At 40.8% G+C, this 6919-nt stretch overlaps 1 pseudogene; it reads right to left on the bottom strand.

Annotated features, from left to right (window-relative positions):
• Positions 1-2288: 2288 nt before the first annotated feature.
• Positions 2289-5859, bottom strand: LOC101670916 (annotated as a pseudogene).
• Between the last annotated feature and the right edge of the window lie 1060 nt (positions 5860-6919).

The raw sequence follows: 6919 nt of genomic DNA, 5'->3' as shown, positions 1-6919 counted from the left end.
GAGTTTTGAGCTAACAATTAAGCATGAGTCCTCTTTCTGGGTATTGGGAGACTTGGAGTAGGTATTTATTCCCCCTTGAGCTGGTTCAAATAAAGGGGCTTCATGGGGAGGAGGAGCAAAGAACTGTGGACATTCTCAATACAGTCTCAGAATAGATCCATAATGGGCGGCAGGGGATACCATATCTGGATTTATATTGGCCCTGGAAGCCTGAGCAAGCATTTACAGATTCCACCTTTAGTGCTCGCAGAATGATTTAGCTCCCCTTAGTTTGTCTGGTCAACTAACAATTACTCTATTCAGGTTTTTGAATGGTTCCTAGTCAAAGGCTGTGGGTGGCTGAGGCATAAAACACTTCCCAGAGCAGCCAGGTGGGAAGGAGTGGTAGCTCTGGAGGCAGACAGAGCAAGAATGTTGGGTAGGAGGCAAAAAAAATCCAAATGCTATTTAGAGAAGATTCTTTGGTCCAGCTGGGTTTTAAAAGGAACTAGAAGCCAGGGAAATTTTCATGGTTGCCATAGTAACCCATGTATGATATAGAGGCCCTATGTTAATGAGAAGGTGACAAAGAGAGCTGATCCCAGAGATGTGGCAGGATTTGGAGAATAGAGAGGTACAGCCATGAAGGATGAAGAGGGGACCAAAGAAGGAGGGTGGAACAAAGACGAGGCCAACATTTGAACTTTGAGGATCTTACATGTCACTTGTGACTGTGTTCCTAAAGAGCTCTGGCCATAGACTTATTTCATTTCATCCTTATTTATAACTGTCTTCAATAAGTCAACACCATACAAAGGACCTCTGGTGGAGAATGGACCTAATTTGAACTCTGGTGCTCTTAATAGTAGCATGACTTTAGGAAGTCATCAAATTCTCTGAATCCTAATTTACCCATTTGTAAAATGGGACTAATAATAGGACCTGCCTCATAAAGTCATTCTAGGGATCAATAATAAGAAGTGTTTGGCGCTTGGGTAAGGTACTCAGGATGGAGCAGAGGTATCATCAGTTTATTAAATCAGTGTTTTCCAAACCTCTCAATCCTTCTTTGTCCTAGGCAGAGTTCTAATATGGCCCTGGAAAATTCTACCCCCTTAATGCACACACCCTCTACCCCCTTAATGCACATGTAAATGGAACTGTGGATATGGTGGGATTTCATTCCCGTCATTGAATCACTAATCAATTGATTTTGAATTCATTAAAAGGTAAAATTATTCAGGGTGGGTCTGGGCCAATAAGAGTACCCTGTAAGGGAGGACTGGCCTTTCCTGAAGTCAGAGATTGAAAGCCAGAATCTTCTGCTGGCCTAAAAGAAGCAAATTCCATGCTGTGGAGAAGGAAACATGGTAGGGAATGGTGGGAAGCTTCTAGAAGCTGAGTCTCAGACCTGCAGTTGCAAGGAATGCAATTCTACTTGAAAGCACTGAGCTTGGAAGAGGAGCTAAGCTCAGAATGAGGTTCTAACCCTGGCTGACACCTGAATGCAGTTTGGTGAGACCCTGGGCAGAAAACCCAGTCAGCCTGTGTCCAGATCCCGACCCATGGAAACTGTGAGATTATAAGTCTGTATTGTTTTAAGTTGATCAAGTTGTGGCAGTGTGTTACATAGCAAGAAATAACTAACACACCCCAATTCATCTTCTGCCTCCACCATTCTGCTGAGCCTGCACCTGTCAAGGTGTTCAGTGTTCTCCAATTTGTCCTCCAATTACAGGTCACTTCTCTTTCCTTTTCTGAATCCATCTTTGGGTAACAGTTTTGCTTTCTAAAATTCTTTCCCCTTTCAACCTCTGTGTCCCACACTTCTTTAATTTTCTTTCTGCAATAATACCTTTTGTTTCTTCATCTTTCCCTGGCTCCTTCTCTTCCTTTCCTCAATCTCAGAATGTTGGAGTCCTGGGGCTTAGTCTTGGGTCGTCTTCACTATCTTTCTCTCCTTATATGATCCCATTCAGTCCCATGGCTTTCAAAATCACCTGTATGTCAGTGACTTGGAAAACAGTATCTAGAAACTTGATCTCCTCTGTGGACTCCAAACACATATCTACACTTGATATTTCTTCTGGGTTGTAACACATCCAAGAGAAAATTCTTTCTTTTTTTAAAAAAATGCTTAAAATTATTAACATTTATTGTAGTAATGCAACATGAATTTTTAACATAACCATAAGAATTTTTCATTAAAATGTTCAACAATTTCCTACTGAAGCATGCCCAAAGTTACAAAAATCTGCTCTTTTTTTTTTTTTTTTTATTTTTATTTTTTTTGTTAGTAATTTTAAAAATCTGCTCTTTTAAAGTAACCTACAGTGAATTAATCCAAGTAATTGTGGCACTTTAGATAGGATATTTACTCCACTGCATATTTTAAGTAGCTAAGGGATAGCTTGATCAATAGCAAGTTACTGGAAATAATTTAAAAAGCATGGCTTTCTTTAAGGAGTGAGTTGTTTGGGATGACCAGGGAACACTGAGGTCTCATGAACATTGTGCTATCCCAAAAAAAGCATCATCACTCATTCCAACCCAAGACCTCCACTGGCATGAGAAGGCGTTCCAAAGCAGAAGGAATCAATGTATGCCTTAATTTTCTCCAAGTCAATTCCATGAGGTAAGGCTCACTTTGTTAACAGATGAGGATCATGTGTTCTTTGAGTTCCTGATAGTATTTCTTTTTCTCTCATTAATATACTGTAAGAGTTGGACTGTTTTAAGATTTCTTGGGTCGGGCATGGTATAGAAAGGTCTTATAACCAATGGATATTTATCAAGAATATAAAAGTCTGTATCATGCTTTTCTTTCACCAAATGACACAACAGTTTTCCATTGGGTGTACTCAGATCTTCATCTCCCATTTCAATTACAGCTTCCTTAAGCATAGCCTACACTTCACAATACTCAAGTCTTAAAGTTGGCTCCAAAAGTTTGAATGGCTCACACAGAAATTGTTTATTCACTGAATTTTAGTTTTCAACCTTTCTGGGAGTCCTTTGAATGTTTGTATTAAGGTCTCAACAATTTCTTCCACAATGTCATGGTAACGGTAATTAAAAGCCATTTCAATAGGGCTCCTGGGTGGCTCAGTGGGGTAAATCCTCTGCCTTTGGCTCAGGCCCTCATCCCAGAGTCCTGGGATCAAGCCCTGCATTGGGGGGTCTCTGCTCTGCAGGGAGTCTGCTTCCCTTCCTCTCTCTCTGCCTGCCTCTCTGCCTACCTGTGATCTCTGTCTGTCAAATAAATAAATAACATCTTAAAAAAAAAAGCCATTTCAATCTCCATACCAACAAATTAAATGTCCATGGCTTTTTGAGTCTACAGCTCTGAATACTGGTCCAATACAGAAAACCTTCTCAAAATAAGCACAAATACACATTTGCTTGTACAGCAGTTGGGACTGGCCAACTATGCAATATTTTTAAAATATGACCCAGTAAATACGTTGACTTCTCCTTCACTGTCAACTGAGATAATTTTAGGAGTTTGGGTCTCCCTAAAACCTTTGTTAATTAAATTTCTCAGAAAAAATGGCAGATGCCAGGGGTGCCTGGATGGCTCAGTGGGCCTCTGCCTTCGGCTCAGATCATGATCTCAGGGTCCTGGGATTGAGAGCCCATTGGGCTCTCTGCTCAGCAGGAAGTCTGCTTCCCTGCTTCTCTCTGTCTGCCTCTCTGCCTACTTGTGACTCTCTCTTTGCGTCAAATAAATAAATAAAATAAATCTTTAAAAAAAGAAAATCTTAAAAAAAAAATGGCAGATGCCAGACTGGAAAGGGAAGACTGCTTAACTAGTTGATAAGTCCTAAGATCAAGGACTCTATCCTGGTTAACTGTAGCTCTTCCTTCCTCTTCTCCTTCCACTTCAGGTCCAACAGCATCATTCAGCTGCAAAGGCAGGAGGGGTTCAGTCAAACTGATCACATAAATCTTTTGAACATGTAACTCTACGTCTTGCTATGTACAGCTTCCAATTTTCTGATTCACTTTTTCACTACACCTTCTACATCTATGACGCTCTCTTTGTTAATGTTGGCAGCAAATTTAACCATCTGCTTGCTTGCATGGTCTCTCATTGCCATGAGGGCCTGGACATTAAACTGTTGCTGACATAGGACTATGAAACACTGCTTCCTTTAGCTCTACTTATATGAACACTTGCACGCACCCAAACAAGTCCTTCAGCTTTGCATACTGTTGAAGTCACTAAATGAAACCAAAACTCAATCTGGTTTTTCTTGTGACTGTATTACTAACGGTTCTACATATCTTTCTTTAGCATAGTCTTCTACCACATCCATGATGTCCTGTGGCTTCTCCTGACATTCGTGGTTTGTGCTGGCACTGGGGATTGGGACAGTAGTACCGGGAGGCGTCTCCCACTCCATCAAAGTCTTCTATAGGGCAGATCCCCAAGAGAGAATTCTTATTTCCATTCTATTTAGACTTGTGCCTCCTGCAGTGAATAACACCACATTTCACCCAATGGCTGAAGCCAGTATCAGAGTCTTTATTAGCTAGGATCAATCACCCCAGCCAGCATAGTAACTACTTTCTTTTCCTGTTCAATCAGAGACATAAGAAGCTTACCATGGCTGGGTGGCATTCTTAACTTCCAGTTCAAGGGGATCATTGTTGTGTTTCCTAGTGCAAGCATTTCTCTCTCTGTAATTTAGGTCTCTAGACCAGCAAGATATAAAGTTACAGGAATAGGAAACAAAAATTTTGCTGGTGGATCACTAGATGAAATAGTGAATCAAGATACTCCAATTTCTACCCCCTTAATTTCTGGATCCATGAATTCTGTCTACGGAAGAAACAGCACCATATATCAGACACTGATTCAGAACACATGTAGCCAGAATTCTGGAAACTCTGGTCCCAGCCCTTCAGGGTACCCAGCTTGCATGGTAATCGAATCTTCAAAGGGCCATTTTACCCTTCTAGTAAGTAAGCTTCAGAATGGTGGAGAACAAGGTGAGACCAGTGAATTTCATGAGGACTGGCCCACTGCCACTCTTCATTAGCTGTGAAGAGAATTCTTTGATCAGAAACAATATTATGTGGAATACCATGACTATAGATAAGATATTTAGACAGATGCATTTCATGCAAGGAAGGCAAATCTATATCAGAGTGAGTGTTTATTCCAATAAATGTTGCCCCTTCCATGAAAGAAGCAGTCTAATGTAATTAACCTAACAGCAGGCAGTTAGCAGATTACCCCAGGTAATCCATACCCAGACTCAGTGTTAGTCTCTGTTGCTGGAAGACTGGGTGCTCAGCAGGGGCCAGAGCCAGATCAGCCCTGATGAATACAAGTTCATGTTGCTGAGTCCATGCATAACTTCCATCCCTGCCCCCATGGCCATTTATTCATGAGTCCATTGTGCATTAATAGGGCGAGGCAGGGAAGACCACTCTACATTGAGGGAAATACTGCTCCCTCCCCAGAGGAAGAAGGGCTCTTGCGAAGTCATTCCCTATTTCTTCATGTGGAAAGGAGACAGATGAACCAAGGAACATGCTTTTATGTTGGTTGCTCTTGGGTGTCCCTTCTCAATTAAAAGCACTTTCAAATTGTATATGTTGTCTTTTCTCCCCTCCCACCCAAGATTTTGATGAACCCTCTACCCTTCCCTCAAGGGTCTGCTTTGTGAAAAATACAAATTTTCCTAGGGTCCCACAGTTTCTTTTCAGAATTACTGTTACAGATTTTTTGGGAATGCAACAATTTTATTAGAATTCAATGATAGAAATATTTGGGATCAGAGAAGTAAAAGTGAATTTTACTTGGGAAACTTAGAGCCTGACAAACTTGAAGACATTTAAGGAGAGAGCAACCCTCCCTCCCACCGAAAAAATCCCAAAACAACAGTGATGGCTCAGGATATAATATGGATGGTTGGAGTGTTATAGTCCAAAAGGACACAACATTTACAGCATTTGAAGGAATCCTGGGGTAGAAATGTAATGATCTAAAATAAGGAAAATGTTCATATAGTGAGATGAAATCTCTGCTTGCTTTGTTACATTTACAAATACAGTATATGCATTTGAATATATTGTATAACTTTGAAAGTCTCCATTTATTAACTGTTAGCTTGAATAGGAGCTTGTGGCTATCTGAACCCTATCAACTGGTATTTAAACTGTGATTCATCAAAATAAAAAACAAAAAATAAAAAAAAAAATAAAAAAAAAATAAACTGTGATTCATCAAGATGGATCCTGGCATCAGCTAGTGTTGTATAGACATCTGGAAAGTCAGAATTCTATGAGGGATGACATTTCTGAGAGGTTGGAATATAAGGATGAGGATTATGACACGCATTTGGAATGATCTTGCACTGGCTGTGGATTATGGATGGTCTTTTTCAGTAGCCCTAGCTCTCCTAGCTCTCTCTCTTTTAGCTACACCATTTGCTTTTTGTTGGATGATGGCAGCAAAGACAGTAAATACTATCTCAATGTGTAACTGAACATTTAAAAAGTCTAATCTGCATTAAGTATGCAATGCAAAAAACTGTCTTCGTCATCACATGACATAAGTATAAAAATGCCTGCAGTGAGGGGTGCCTAGGTGGCTCAGTGGGTTAAAGCCTCTGCCTTCGGCTCAGGTCATGATCCTGGGGTCCTGGGATCAAGCCCTGCGTCAGGCTCTCTGCTCAGTGGGGAGCCTGCTTCCTTCTCTCTCTGCCTCCTTGTGATCACTGTCAAATAAAATCTTTAAAAAAAAAATAAAAACAAAAAGGAAGTGCGTACAGTGAGCTGACTTACTTTAACATTCTATGAGAATCCTCTGGAGGGTTTGGTTCCCTGTGCTGAACAATCTGAATATGACATTTGGGGCAGTTAGGAGAAAGAGACCCACAGGAAAGCATTCCTGGTGTGGCAGAGTTGGCTAGATGTCCACCTATGA

This window comes from Mustela putorius, unplaced genomic scaffold (genome assembly GCF_011764305.1).
Source record: "Mustela putorius furo isolate JIRA1106 unplaced genomic scaffold, ASM1176430v1.1 tig00000117_pilon_pilon_pilon, whole genome shotgun sequence".
In the NCBI taxonomy this organism is placed as follows: Eukaryota; Metazoa; Chordata; class Mammalia; order Carnivora; family Mustelidae; genus Mustela; species Mustela putorius.
Note: the sequence above shows the minus strand (reverse complement) of the source record. Positions and strands in the feature narration are given on the sequence as shown.